Source organism: Canis lupus, chromosome 6, assembly GCF_003254725.2.
Source record: "Canis lupus dingo isolate Sandy chromosome 6, ASM325472v2, whole genome shotgun sequence".
Lineage (NCBI taxonomy): Eukaryota > Metazoa > Chordata > Mammalia > Carnivora > Canidae > Canis > Canis lupus.
In genome coordinates this window covers 42,243,472-42,258,790 of record NC_064248.1, presented here as the reverse complement: position 1 = coordinate 42,258,790, position 15,319 = coordinate 42,243,472, and the positions used below count along the sequence as shown (strand labels likewise).

The following is a 15,319-nucleotide window of genomic DNA, read 5'->3' as shown; positions in this document are numbered from 1 at the left end:
AGCCTGACGTGGGACTGGATCCCGGGACTTCAGGATCATGCCCTGGGCTGCAGACGGCGCTAAACCCCTGCGCCACCAGGGCTGCCCTGTAAGTGATTTCAAATCAATTTATAATCTAGGTCCCTTTGCTCTTCCTAGATACCATATTCCCCAAATCTATCTATCTACTTTTATCTTTAGTAGCTACAATTTATTATTTACATAAAGGGACATTTTAAATTTGGCTCCTTCACCTTGTTTGGGTTTTGGGTTTTTTTTTGTTTTGTTTTTTTACTTCAGTCATTTTGTAGGAATATTTTTAAATAAGCAAAGATTTTTCACCAAGGATATTGAGAGGTTTAACTGGCTTTGGTTCTTGCAGGCCTCTTAAATAATAATTGGCTAGTCCTGGCCAATGACTGAGCATGGCAGGAGTACCAGTGGAGCCTCATTGTTGGAATATTTGGGACTCCTCTAATGGGTAGCTTTGCCTTGAGGACCACCTATCAGTCTAGCTGAAACTCTTAGAACTATGCTGCAGTCTGAGACCCTGTCTACTCAGTCATTTCTTTTCCCTCTCATTCATAGGTGTCAGATCTGTATCACAGTGTATACACTTTTCCACCTTCTCCTCCCCTTCCCTTCTATCTTTCATAGACATTTCCCCTAAGAAATCTGCATGTTATGGGCTGAATTGTGTTCTCTCCGAAATTCATATGGTGAAGCCCTAACACCCAGTAACTCAGACTGTATTTATTCAAATACAGCCTCCTTTAAAGAGGCAATTAAGTTAAAACTAAGCTGTTAGGGTGAACTCTAATCCCAATCTTTCCAAAAGAGGATTGGACTCACAGAGAGACAGGAGGGGTATGGTGCTGACTAAGGGCCATGTGAGGACAGAGCAAGAAGGTGGCCATCTGCAAGCTGAAGGAGAGGCCTCAGAAGCAACCAAATCTGTGGAACTCTTGATCTTGGGCTTCTAGGCTCCAGAAGTGTAAGAAATAAATTTCTAGGTTCCAAAACTGTGAGAAATAAATTTCTGTTGTTTAAGCTACCCAGCCCGTGATATTTTGTCATGGCAGCCCTAGTTAATACACATGCCAAATTCCACCTTGGCAACTCTGAGTAGAGGATCCTAACTAATACAAGTGATACCGGCAGAGGTTCAAAAAACCCAAAACTAAAACAAAAGCTGAATAATAAAATGAGGTTTCAGGACCAGCTCACACACTACCTGGTGGGCAAGAGACAATATTATCCTGAGTAGGATAGGACCATGGGTAGTTCCCAGCACAAGGAATGGAGTTGGCTGGTTACTGCTAAATTATATTGATACTCAGGAGGGATAAAGAAAAAGCAAAGGTCTCCCTAGGTTAATGGCCAAGTATGAGAGACAGAGGACCTCTTCAGTAACTTACAAAGAGGCTTCTATCTCCTATAGTGGAGGAGCTGACACAGCTATGCCACAGATTCAGGACATGATAGAGGCACAGAGCCCCAGAAACATTAAAATGTATGGCCAGAGCAGGTTAGGGCCCTGGTTGAGGAAACCTGAACCCCGAAACAAGGGTTGGGACATCTGGATGCATGAATGCACAACTGTAAGGATATCAGCTCTACAGACCCTCAAAAACTTTCAGAGTTCTCTGCAAAGAGATGGTCTGTCCCTTCATAGTAAGAACTAGTACTTCCTCCATGCTGAAAGACAATGCAGAGCTTCCCCTACTCTGGCTGCTGTGCTAATAACCAGAACCAAATCCTAGCATTACCCAGCTGAAAACATGCCTGACCTGATAAAGGAGGAAAGAGATCATGTACAAAGGAGCTGTAAGAATTAGCTAGCACACACAAATCAGGAGAGTACAATTGAGTTTTGAAGTTGTTTGATCATGGAGGCTGGAATATCAGACTAGATAATCAAGAATTTATTGACTTAGGAGCATTTTCTTGAGTCAGGACTTAACACCCTGGTAAGGGTGTTTTATCTTGGAGATAAAACAACTCACTGTTGGGGGGGCTCTTAGAAACCTAGAGAAAGTGATGGCCAACGCTGAGCAAAGTAGAAACATGAGAGTTGCCCAGGCATATATGGTAGGAGAGTGAATTAAAAGACTGGGGGAGGTGGGCATGCTGGGATGGATATGGGTGAGGCCAATCCTTTGATAATCCTATCAAAGGATTACACTTCATAGGAGAGCCCAGAAGATAAGCCAGAAGGCCATTAGAAATCCTCTGGTAAGGGGCAACAACACCAAGAAATTCTCTACAGTCCTGAGCTAATACTAGCAGTCACAGAGTTAGAGCTCATTAATAACTAGGGAAATAAAGTTCCCCTTCCCCAAGTAGTAGAGGCCAGATGGTGGCACTTAGTCACTAGAAGCGAGGAGGCCACAACTATAAAGACCAGCAACATCTAATGAGTGGCAGCCAAAGGGACTTGACTCACAGGGAGTTGTGGAGATGGATATAGAGGTGGGCATCTGTAGGGATGAAATAGATGGGAAGCCTATTAACATCAATAACCCAAAAACAGACCAACATGGAGGAGCAGGATACTGAGGGTGATTTCACCCAAAAAGTCATTATCCCTTGTCAGTGTCCCAATCTGAAACAGCTTGACTTAGAGGTGGAAGATCCTGCTTCACTGCAGGGAGTATAAATGTAATGATTCCCTGGTCCTTTCCCAAAAGATAACTATGGCCACTTTCTTCAGTGATTACACAGTGGGGAAGAGGAGTAACCAGAGAATTTGAGAACTATTGGACTTAGGGTCTGAGTTTACATCAATATGCTGAGGCCCAAAGTACTATCATGGCCTCTTATTAGAGTGGAGGCAAATGGAGTTCTGACTAAAGTCTAGCTTACAGCCCACCCACATCATTTCTCCAGTTCTCGAGTATGTAATTGGAATTGATATACTTAGCAGCTGCAGTAATACCAAAGTTAAATCCTTGACCCGTGTGAAGTGACAGCTATCAATGGGGAAAGCCAAGTAGAAACATCTGAAAATGACCTTCCACCCGGCCAACATGGTAAATTAACAAACATATCACATAACAGGGGGCATGATGGAAGTTAGTGCTACCATTAAAGACCTAAGGAATGTCTGTCTGGCCACTGCAAAAACTAGGTGGATTCTGGAGAATGACTTTAGACTGCCATAGGCTTCAGCAAGAAACAGCCCCAACTGCACATGCTGTGCTTGATATGGTCTTATTACTGGAGCAGATTAATAAGGCATCAGGACGTGATATGTGGCCAGTGATTTGTTGAATGAATTATTTTCCGGGAAGAGCGTCAGAAATGATTCACATACATGTGGGACAAATAATTATTCATTTACAGTTTTGCCTCAGGATCAGTTAGCTCTGCCTTCTGTAATAATAAACCTCTTAAACATCTCAGAATATAAGGGGATCCCTGGGTGGCTCAGCGGTTTAGTGCCTGCCTTTGGCCCAGGGTGCGATCCTGGAGTCCCGGGATCGAGTCCCACAAACAAAAAGAACAAAAAGACTGAATAAAAAGGAACTCCTGCTTGATTGCATAGGTAGAATGCTCGTCTTTTCCAGACTTCAGGCTTGGACTAAAACATCGGCTCTTTTTGGATCTTGAACTTGCCAACTTTCGGACTGGAAATTATACCATTGGCCCTCCTGGTTCTCAGGCCTTTGGATTCAGACTGGAACTACACATCAGCTTTCCTGGGTCTCCAGTTTGATGACTGCAGATCTTGGGACTTCTTGGCCTCCATAATCATGTGAATCAATTCTTTATAGTAAGCCAATGGCTATTGCTGTATAATCTATGTGTACTTATACCTACATCCATATAACTATAATGACTCTGTTTTTCTGGAGTTCTCTGGCTAATATAGATCTTGACACCACCAGTGGAATGCAGCTGAAACAAATAACTGAAAATGTGGAAGCAGCTTTGGAACTGGATAATGGGTGGAGTTGGAAGAGTTTTACAGTACATGCTAGAGATATGGACATTAAGGGCAATTCTGGTGAGATGTCAGAAATACGGATCATGTTACTGGAAACTGGAGGTAAGGTGAACTTTGTTATAAAGTGGCAAAGAACTTGGCTGAACTGTGTTCTAGTATTTTGTGGAAAGCAGAATTTGTGAGCAATGAAACTGAATGTTTAGCTGAGGAGATTTCTAAGCATAGTATTGAAGGAGGGGCTTGGTTCCTCCTGATTGCTTATAGTAAAATGCAAAAGGAGAGAGGTGAATTGAAGAAGGAATTATTGGAGCACCTGGGTGGTTCAGTGGTTGAACATCTGCCTTCGGCTCAAGTCCTGATCCTGGAGTCCTGGGATGGAGTCCTGCATCAGGCTCTGCAGGGAGCCTGCTTCTCCCTCTGCCCATATCTCTGTGTGTGTGTGTCTCTCATGAATAAATAAAATATTTTTTAAAGAAGAAGAAGGGGGCAGCCCAGGTGGCTCAGCGGTTTGGCGCTGCCTTCAGCCCAGGGTGTGATCCTGGAGACCCGGGATTGAGTCCCACGTCAGGCTCCCTGGATGGAGCCTGCTTCTTCCTCTGCCTGTGTCTCTGCCCCTGTGTGTGTGTGTGTGTGTGTGTGTGTGTGTGTGTGTGTGTGTGTGGTGAATAAATAAAATATATATATTTAAAATAAAGAAAGAAAGAAAGAAGAAGAAGGAATTGTTAAGCAAAAAGGAACCAGAACTTGATGATTTCAAATATACTCAGCCTATCCATATTGCAAAAAATGAGAAAGCATGATGTAAAGAGAACACCAATGGCACAACTAGATTATCACTTGATAGAGTTTATGGGATTATATAAGCAGCAACACAGCCAGTTTAAACTGAAGGAGGTGGAGATGAGAACAAATGAAGGAACGCTGTTGGACTTACTGAATTTGACAGGACAGAATGATAGAGCTATTTAACTGTGAACATGCATTATTCTTCAAGAAGAGGGAACCAAAAAATGGGGCAGCCTGGGTGGCTCAGCAATTTAGCACTGCCTTCAGCCCAGGATTTGGTCCTGGAGACCCTTGCAGGGAGCCTGCTTCTCCCTCTGCCTATGTCTCTGCCTCTCTCTCTGTGTCTTCCATGAATAAATAAATAAAATATTTAAATTTAAAAAAAAGGGGGAAAAATGACCCTGAAATTGATTGAGAGATCATCAGGGCCACTGCCTCAGTTTCAACAGCCTTGGGAGTGGGACTACCCAGCAGAACCTTGGGGCTGATACTGCCACCAACTGTACCTGGAGGGCAGAGCATCAAACCAAGGAGGATTATTCCCAAGCCTTAAAATCTAACGGAATTTTTGCCTTGCTAAATTTTGAATTTGCTTGGGACCATCATCCCTTCCTTCTTCTCCCATTTGGAATCCCTTCCTTCTTCTCCCATTTGGAATGAGAATGTCTATCCTAGGCCTGTCCCACTATTATATTTTGAAAGCACATAACTTGTCTGATTTATCAGATTCACAGCTGCCTCAGGATGAATCATACCCCCAGTCTCACTATATCTGATTTATATGATATTCAGATGAGACTTTAGAGTTGATACTGGAATGAATTAATAAGAGCTTCGGGGCTTTGAAGATGGAATGAATGTATTTCGCATGCAATGATGACATGAATTTTAGGGGGCCACGGGTGGAATGTTATGGACTGAATGTGTCCCCCTTACAATTCATATGTTGAAGCCCTAACCCCTAATGTGATGATAAAGAGGCAACAGAGCGCTCTCGCTCTCTCTCTTTCTCTTTCTTTCTCCCTCCCCACTCCTCTCTTTCTCTACCCTGTAAGAACACAGTGAGAAGGTAAATCTGTCTACAAGTCAGGAAGAGAGCTTTCACCAGATCCTGATCATGCTGGCATTCTGATCTTAGACCTCTGACCTCCAGAACTGTGAGGAAATAAATTTTTGTTGTTTCAGCCACCCTGTCTATGGTATTTTGTTTTGGCAGCCCAAGCTAAGAGCTTATGGTAAGCCCTAGTGGAAAAATCACAATACATTCCCCAGGACTCTGGAGCAAGGTCATGCCATCTGCAACAGAGAATTATACACATTTTAAGAACCAGCTACTAGTGAGAACCAAATACTGAGCCTTGGTGGAGACAGAACACTTAACCACGGTACACTAAGTAACCATGTGTCCAGAACCACTGGTTATGGACCGGGTTCTATTGGTTCAGATGGACCCAGCAGCATCTTTTGTAAGATGGAAATAGTACGTATGGGATGGAGATCAAGCACAACTAGGGCACTTGTAAACTGCATGATCAGGCTGCCCAGATCCCCATGTAACCCACCACAGCTGCACCAATACCATGACCAGCTGAAGGAAGAAGGGTAAAGCCAAAGTTTGGCTTATGGATGAATCAGCTTAGTATATGGGTGCAAACCAAAATTAAATAGTAGCTGCATTATAGTTATATTCTTGAGAGTCCTTGAAAAACAGCAAAGAGGGAAAATCTTCCCAGTTGGTAGAGTTGCAAGGATCGTCCCTGATCATCTGCTTTATGTATAAGGAGATGCAGACTGAAGTAAGAATGTATATAGATTCTTGGGCAGGTGTCAATGGCCTGTCCAGGAACCTAGACCTAGAAGGAGGACTAGAAGATCAAAGACCAAGAGATCTGGGATAGAGTCATGTGAATGAATATACAGAAGTGGGCATGAAGTGTGAAGATGTTTGATCACATCTTGCATCCGCCAGGGAAGAGGCACTAAGCAATCAAGTAGACAAAATGACTCATCTAGTTGTCATTACCAGCCTTAATCATTGGCTACCTTGGAACCAGCATGATTGTTATAGGCACTGTTATGTTATATTTTATCCCTCCTCTCAAATATGTTATATTTTATCCCCCCTCTCAAATTCTCATGTTGAAAATTTAACCCCCAATACCTTAAAATGTGACCTTATTTGGAAATAGGGTTGTTGTGGATGTAATTAGTTAGGAAGACATCATACTGGAGTAGGATGGTCTCCTAATTCAATATGATCAGTGTTCTAATAAGCAGACAGCCATGTGAAGACAGGGATACACAGAGAAAATACCATGTAAAAATAAAAACAAGAGATCAGAGTAATGTAGCAGAAGCCAAAGAATGCCAAAAATTGCCAGCAAACCACCACAAGCTAGGGGAAAAGCATGGGACAGATTTTCTTTCACAGCCCGCAAGAGGAACCAAGCCAGCGGACACCTTGAACTCTGACTTCTAGCTTCTAGAACTGTAAGACAGTAAGTGTGTGTTGTTTATATTACCAAATGTGTGGTACTTTGTTTAGGGAGCCCTAAGAACCTAATACAAGTGCATAAATGGAGTGGCCATAGTGGCAGGGATGGAGACTATGTGCAGGTCCCAAAAGCATAGACCCCAAATTTCCAAGGCTAATATAGCTATTGATGTCTTAATGTCCAACCTGCCAGCAACAGAGACCAATGCTGAGCCCCTAATATGTCACGATTACTCAAGGAGACCAACTGGCTACTTGGTGACAAGTTGACTGCATTGGGTCCCTTCCATCTTGAAGGAGCCAGTGGTTTATTCTCACAGAGATAGATGGCTATTCTGGGCATGGGATTTCCTTTCCACCCACAGATCCTTAGCCAACATTACTATATTGGGGCTTATGGAATGCCTGCCTGAACTACAGACATAGAATCCTATGGTGATACCATACAATCCAGAAAAAGCTGACCTCATAGAGAGCTAGAATGACTTTATAAAGGCACAGGTGAAGTGCCCCTGAAGGGTAACATTCTGAAAAAATTGGGTGCTATTATTCAGAATATGTCATATACATTAAATCAAAGGTCTTTATGACCCCACTAAGAAAAAACATGGGTCCACTAGCCAACGAATGGGTGCAGGAATAGCCCCATTTACTTTTACTACCAATGACCCACTAGAGGATTTTGTGCTTCCCATACGCACAAATATGGGATCTATAGGGTTGAAGATGCTGGTCCTCAAAGGGCTCACACTTCTATTAAAGGACACAACGAGTGTCCCTTTGAACTATAAGCTATGATTGCTGCACTTCGGACTCATTATTCCTAGGACCTGTAGGCAAAAAGAGGAGTCACGATCATGACAAGGATAACTGCTTAGTAGGAAAAGGTAGCACTGCTTTTTACCGAATTCATATGGTCCCTCTTGGATATCTGATACTCCCTTGCCCCACTGTAACTGTGAACATATTCAGCAGCCCTGACCTGAGAAGAGAGAATGGTTACCAAAAGCTCAGACCAAGAATAAAGCTTTGGATTATGTTACCACAAAAACCACCAAGACCTGCTAAGATGCTAACTGAGAGTGAGGGGAATTTAGACTGGATAGTGGAAAAGGGATAGGATGAGTGTCAGTTGTGGCATCTATATCAATTGCTGTAGTTCATCCCACTAAACTTACTTTTCTAAGTTCCCATCAGGAAGAGAGGCCCGTGGGAACCATGGAAGAGCTTCTTAAATCCAAATGAAGAAATAGATTTTTTTAAATAATTATTTTTTTTAAAGATTTGTTTATCTGAGAGAGAGAATGTGTGTGTTAGTGGGGGGAGGGGAGGTGGGAGGAGAGAGGGAGAGGGAGAGAAATCCTCAAGCAGACTCCCTGCTAAATGTGGAGCACAGAGCCCTACACAGGGCTCAGTTCCAGGACCCTGAGATCATGACCTGAGCTGAAATTAAGAGTAGGCTGCTTAACCGACTGAGCCACCCAGGCACCCTCTGAAGAAATAGATCTATGAGGCAAAGGGTTGAATTGTGGTGGTTCTGAAAATGGGCCACTGGATTCCCTTCTGTGCAGAACATAGTTAATTGATAGCCCCAGCTACTGACCTGGATCTGCCATATGTTCACAACTGAGGCCATTCTTCTCACAACCCATTTCTAGCTAATGACTGAGCATCATGGGCTAATAAATCAGACTCATTCCTTTGAGCCTTGGGATTCTACTAATGCGCCACTTTGGCTAGAGAACTACCCATGGGATTTAGAGCTCACAGGGAAGTTTAAAGAAAGATACAGCAAGTTTACGCAAAGAAAGCTTAAAAAGGAAATCAAGATAAAATCAGAAATCAATGAAATAGAAAGCAGATATACAAGAGCCAACACTCATTAATCAACAGAGTCGGCAAAGCCAAAGCTTACTAATCTTCAAAAGGACTGAAAAGATTAATCAACTCCTAGCAAGACTAATCAAGGAAGAATGCAAGAAAACATATTACCAATATCAGCAATAAAAAAGAGGACATTAGCATAGGTCCTAGAGACATTAAAAATATGAGGATATTATAAACAACTTATTACCAATAAATTTGGCAATATAGGGCAGCCCCGGTGGTGCAGCGGTTTGGTGCCGCCCGCAGCCTGGGGTGTGATCCTGGAGACCCAGGATCGAGTCCCACATTGGGCTCCCTTGCATGGAGCCTGCTTCTCCCTCTGCCTGTGTCTCTGCCTCTCTCTCTCTCTCTGTCTATGAATAAATAAATAAAATATTTTTTTAAAAAATTTTGGCAATATAGATAAAAGGGAAAATTTTATTGAGAAACAAAACTTACGAAGACTAAAACTAGAAATAGACTAATAATTAGAAAATTCTGTATTTTATGTTTTAAAGAAATTGAATTCATAATTTAAAATCTTTCTACAAAGAAAACTCCAGATGGCTTTACTGGTGAACTCTTTCCAACATGTATACTTCTTTTAGAAAGTCATAAAATGCATATTGACGCTTTCTAATGCTTATATATATTACACATTCTATTTGTGGATTAGCTTCCCGCTGCTCTATGCATCACTTATTTAGCACCTACTATGCATTATGTTACAAGCTGTAGATAAAAAGATGAATAAAGTTTTTGGCAGGAGGACCCTTCAGGCTGATGGAAGAAGACAACATAAAATGTAAATGCAGTGAAATAAGTGCTAATAAAGATTTGCATAAAGTACTATGAGAGATGGGTATGAATCCAGGGAAGGGAAGGCTTTCCAGGCGTGATAGATGAAACTATGTGCCGTGTGCTATGGACATAAAAATAACTGGAAAATAGAGGATATTTCTTCTCAGTCTTCCTTACTTGATCTTCTCTCCTTATTCCCTTAAATTTTTTGATACCTCAGAGTTCTGTCTTTGGCTTCTGGCTTTTCACTCTCCCAAACAACTTGTTCACTTCCACATTTGTCCCTTTCATATACGTTAATCATTTCAAAATCTGTATCTCCAATCTCCATCTCCTTCTTCAGCTCTAGGCCTAAATATTCAAGTGTCTAGAGAACTCAACTACTCAAGGACTTTGCCTCCACACTTATATATTCCCCCTCTCTCCTGCATCACCAATCTTCCTTCCCTTCTCAAATAACAATAACAACAGCAACAACAACAAACCTCTCCCTTGATAGTATGTCTCTCCAGCTACTGCACTACTTCTCTGTTCCCTTTATATGGTGGTGCTTCTCACTTTCTTTCTACATATCTTAACCTTTATGATACATAAAATACTTTATGAGCCTATTATCCTTGTTACTCTCCTGAGACTTCTCTTATCAAGGTCACTGATAAACTTCATATTGCCAAATCCAATTCTCAATTGACTTGACCCAATAGCAGCTTGGCCAGTTGACCGTTTTCCCTTTCTTTTTTAAAACATTTTATTTATTTATTCATGAGAGACGCAGGGAGAGGGAGAGGCAGAGACACAGGCAGAGGAAGAAGCAGTCTCCATGCAGGGAGCCCAACATGGGACTCGATCCCAGGTCTCCAGGTTCATGCCCTGGGCTGAAGGTGGCGCCAAACTGCTAAGCCACCGGGGCTGCCCCATTTTCCCTTTCTTGAAAAACTATCTTTACCTGACTTCCACCCTCTACTAATTTTCTTCTCATCTCACTAGCCACTCTTTCTTAGTTTCTTTGTTGGATCGTCTTTCTCCTCTCAACCTTTAAGTATTAGAGTATTCTAGTGTTTCATCCTTGGACTTCTATTTAGTTTTTGCTTTCTTTCATCTTAGAAAATCTTAACCAGTGCTATCATCATAAATGCCATCTAAATGCTAATGATTCCAAAAATTACATCTATAGACTCAACCTCTCCCTTTAACTCCAGAGTGCTATCTCTACTAGCTACTCTACTTGGACATCTAACAGGATTCCAAACTTAATAAGTCTAAAACAGTTCTTGCATTTATCAAACCTAATTCCCTTCAATCTTCTCCATCTCAGTAAATGGCTCTATGATTCAGCCTGTTGCTCAAGCCAGCAATGTTGGGATCATTGTTGACTCCTCTCTACCCTCATTCAACCCATCAACACATTACATCAGCACTGCCTTCAAAACATATCCCAATTCTGACCAACTCTCACCACCATGATCACTTCTATTCTAGTCCAAACCATCTTTCACCTAGATCCCTTCCTCCTAACTGACTAGCCAGCTTCCACATTTCCCTCACTATAATCTGTTGAGAGTGACCCTTTCACAGTGTAAGTTGGAATATGCCATTCCCCTGTTCAAAACCTTCCAGTGATTTGCATTACACTAAAATAAAATCCAAAGCTATTTTCATTATCTATGAGACACTCATCATCTGATCTCTTGCTAAATTCTGACTTTAAGGGATCCCTAGGTGGCGCAGCGGTTTGGCGCCTGCCTTTGGCCTAGGGCGCGATCCTGGAGACCCAGGATCGAATCCCACATCGGGCTCCCGGTGCATGGAGCCTGCTTCTCCCTCTGCCTGTGTCTCTGCCTCTCTCTCTCTCTCTCTCTGTGACTATCATAAATAAATAAAAATTAAAAAAAAATAAATTCTGACTTTAACTCTACTCTCCCCTTCCTCTTTTCTGCACTTTAGCCATTCTAGTCTTATTGTTATTCTTCAAACATATGACAAGCATATCCCATCTCTGGACATTAGCACTTATAACTCTCTCTTCCTGAAATAATCTTTCTTCAGATATTCACATGGCTCATTTCTTTTCTGTTCAAATGTCACCTCCTCACAGAGACCACCCTATCCAGAACTCTCTCCTTCATTTGCTGTGCTTTTACTCTGCTCTATTTTCTTTTACAGCCTGTGACACTACAGGGATCATATCATGTATGCATTTGTTTATTGGACATATTATTTGCCTTCCATTCTAGAATGCAAGCTCCATAAGGACAAGGAAGTTACCTGTATTGTTCAGTCACCAAGTCCTGTCAATTCTACCTCTCTTTTTTTTTGCTTTTGTTGTTGTTGCTAAATATTTTATTTATTCATGAGAGACAGAGAGAGAGGCAGAGACATAGGCAGAGGGAGAAGCAGGCTCCATGCCGGGAGCTTGATGTGGGACTCATCCCAGTACTCCAGGATCATGCCCTGAGCCAGAAGGCAGACACTTAATCGCTGAGCCACCCAGGCGTCCCAAATTCTACCTCTTAAATACATCTTCAGTTCACTTTCTCTCTATTCTCACTACCTTTGCACTTATTCAGTTGTCATCATCAGTTGCTAGGACTATTTTAGTATTCTACTTGACATTTTGCCTTCACCTTCTTTTATCCAGCCTTTTCCCCAAACTACTACCAACTTGATAGCACTATTAATGCCTCTACATAAAACTCTTTGTAGGGGACACCTTCTTTTACATTTTACATTTTGAATAAAGTTCAAGCCCCTTAACACAACACCCAAGGTGCCTCCTGCCACCTTCTTGCCATAACTCTCCAATAGCACCAAACGTCTTGTATCTCCTCATGTCCTTGTCTCTGTCTATAAGACATGCTGCTGGTTCTTCTATTTAAGTGCCCCTCCTAACTCTCAGAAATAGATAAATATTTCTTTCTGTGGCCATACTTCTATTGCATTTATTATAAAGTGGTGAATTTTTTTGCATATATGTATGTCTCTTATTAAACTGTGAACTTCTTAAGGGAAGAGAGGTGTTCTTTTACTCAGAGCATAGCTCTTGTCACATAGTAAGTAGTATATGGAGGTGGGATTAGGGCGTGGAGAATGTTCAAAGTAGAAGGAATTGTATGTACCAATACTCTGAGACATAGGGAGCTTGGCATCTTCAGAGAAAAGAAAAGGCCAGTGTGACTGGCCCAGTGAATGAGGAGTTATGGCAGAAGAATAAGCTGGATTGTGGAAACCACATCATGGAAGGCCCTGTTGAACATGCAAAGGATCTCAAACATTATCCTAAGAGAAATAGGAAGCCTCTAAAAGGTTTTAAGTAGGGGAACAACAAGACAAAATTTGTATTTAAAAAAGTGATGATGAGGGATCCCTGGGTGGCACAGCGGTTTAGCACCTGCCTTTGGCCCAGGGCGCTATCCTGGAGACCCAGGATCGAATCCCACGTCGGGCTCCCGGTGAATGGAGCCTGCTTCTCCCTCTGCCTATGTCTCTGCCTCTCTGTGTGTGTGTGTGTGACTATCATAAATAAATAAAAATTTAAAAAATAAAATAAAAAATAAATAAAAATAAAAAAGTCATGATGCAGGGCCCCTGGGTGGTACAGTCGGTTAAGTGGCTGACTCTTGGTTTTGGCTTATGTTGTTATCTCAGAGTTGTGAGATTAAGCCCCACTGAGCACAGAATCTGCTTAGGACTCTCTCCCTCTACTCCTCTGCCCAACCAAAGTAAATAAATAAATATATTTTTAAAAACCTAGCCATGATGCTTGCTATGTAAAGAATGGGTTGAAAGGATGCAAGAATGAATGCAGAGAGACCAGATGGACATTATTGCAATGGTCTAGGCAAAAGTGATGATTGGTTGGGTTGGGTTGATATAGTGGGGATGGTGAGAGATAAATAAGTACCTCAAGAGGTATCTTAGAGGTAAAATGGGACTTAGTGGTAGAATAAATGATGGGATGGAGAAGGAAGATTGCACAATTGAATGGCTGGTGGGATCATTTGCTGAAATGAAGCAGATTTGCCAGAGGAGAGTCAAAGGAGCAATGGGTAAGTTTTGAGAGGGTAAGTATAGGATGCCTGAATATGAGACATGTATAGGGATATGCCAAAAATTCGGTTGAATATAGATAGAGGTATGGATTTCAGAAGAGAGGTCTGGGCTGGAAAAATAACTGGGAGTCGTGAACACACAGATTGTGTGTAAAGCCGTAAGAATTGATAAGAGTGCTTAGGGAGAGATTGTAGCATGAAAAGAGAAGAGGATTATGGATGATGTGAAGTTGAGAAGAAATTCATTGGATTGGAGATAATGAGAACATGAAACCAAGAAGCCATATGGACCTTAAAATTGCCCAGAAGAATGGCAGAAGTTGAGGGAGGAGGAAGGCTGTGAACCAGGTGCTTGTTAAAGAATGAGGAAAATGGCCAAGAGTTTGGAAGATAATTGCACTGAGAGGGGAGAAAAGATGAGTGGATGAATGATATGAACTTCAACAAGAGACTTTACAAGAAGGAGGAGTAATGAGAAACAACCTAAATGTTTAACCATCTCTGTTTCAGGTAATGAGAATCTTCAAGAATGTCTTCAGACTTTGCAGGTTAAATAGGCTCAAAGAAATTCCACCCCTGCTGTTCCAGGATAAGCCAGTCCCCCTGAGGCTTAACCAAAGCAGGGAAGCTGATAGAGTGAGGCCTAAACTGTGGGAATGTGGCATAGAATGAGAGTGGGAACTAAATGAGTGATAAGATTGAACTAATACAGAGACAGAGAGGATGAACTGGAGGGAGAGCTTGAAGAAACATCTCTAACAAAGCTGGAGATTGAGTTCAGCCAACGATCCAAACAATCATGCCTACATAATGAAATCCCAGTAAAATCTCTGGATACTGTGGCTCAGAGAAGTTCCTGGTTAGTGAGCATAGGGTGTGCTGGGAAGGTGATATGTCTGGACTCCACAGAGAGAAGGCATGGAAGTTCTGTGTTTAAGACCTTCCCATGGGATGCCTAGGTAGTACAATGGTTAAGTGGCTGGCTCTTGGTTTCTGCTCAGGTCCTGATCTCAGGGTCGGGATTTGAGCCCCACATTGGGTTCTCTGAAGAGCACAGAGTCTGCGTAAGACTTCTCTCCCTCTAAAAAAAAAAAAAAAAAAAAAGACACAGACCTGGCCTTGTGTCTCTTCATTTGGCTGACCCTGATTTGTATTTTTAAAATAAAACTAATTGTAAGTATAGCACTTTCCTAAGAGAGTTCTGTGAGTCATTCTTGTGAACTGCTGAATATAAGGAGGTCATAACAACCCCTGAATTTTCACTAATTGGTCAAAAGTGTAGGTGGCCTGGAGGTTCCCAAAGTGTAAGTTGATGTCTGAAGTAAGGGCAGTCTTGCTGAGGGTTGTGCCCTTACACCTGCAAAGTCTGACACTAACTCTGGGCGGTTAGCATCA

The 15,319-nt window shown here is 42.0% G+C and overlaps 1 protein-coding gene across 1 annotated transcript in view; it reads left to right on the top strand.

The window, feature by feature from the left end:
• SYPL2 (synaptophysin like 2) overlaps window positions 1–15,319 on the top strand; it is a 47,690-nt gene that overhangs the window by 4,897 nt on the left and 27,474 nt on the right. The gene's annotated exons all lie outside the window — the stretch shown is intronic.